Source organism: Sinocyclocheilus anshuiensis, unplaced genomic scaffold, assembly GCF_001515605.1.
Source record: "Sinocyclocheilus anshuiensis isolate Anshui unplaced genomic scaffold, SAMN03320099.WGS_v1.1 scaffold2532, whole genome shotgun sequence".
Taxonomy (NCBI): Eukaryota; Metazoa; Chordata; class Actinopteri; order Cypriniformes; family Cyprinidae; genus Sinocyclocheilus; species Sinocyclocheilus anshuiensis.
Genome location: NW_015536623.1, coordinates 74,245 through 74,516, shown reverse-complemented (window position 1 = coordinate 74,516; position 272 = coordinate 74,245).

Sequence of the window (272 nt, the reverse complement as noted above, 5' to 3'; positions counted from 1 at the left end):
AAAAGGACTTGTGAGCAACTAATCATTTCTATGCATAACTCCATATCATGTATTGTAACCCACACATTAGACTATCATGTTTTAATCACGTATTGTGTATGTATTTTGAATAACTATTGAATAGCTTAAGGGTTCATATTAGTATGTAGTATGTGTGTGTTTGAATCTTGCTTGAAACGTTTCTTCCAATCAATTCTTTGTCAAATGTTCTTGTTATGTTATAGAAATCATGTCCAAAATTATACTCTGCAAGAGCGGGAAAAACTCGGACC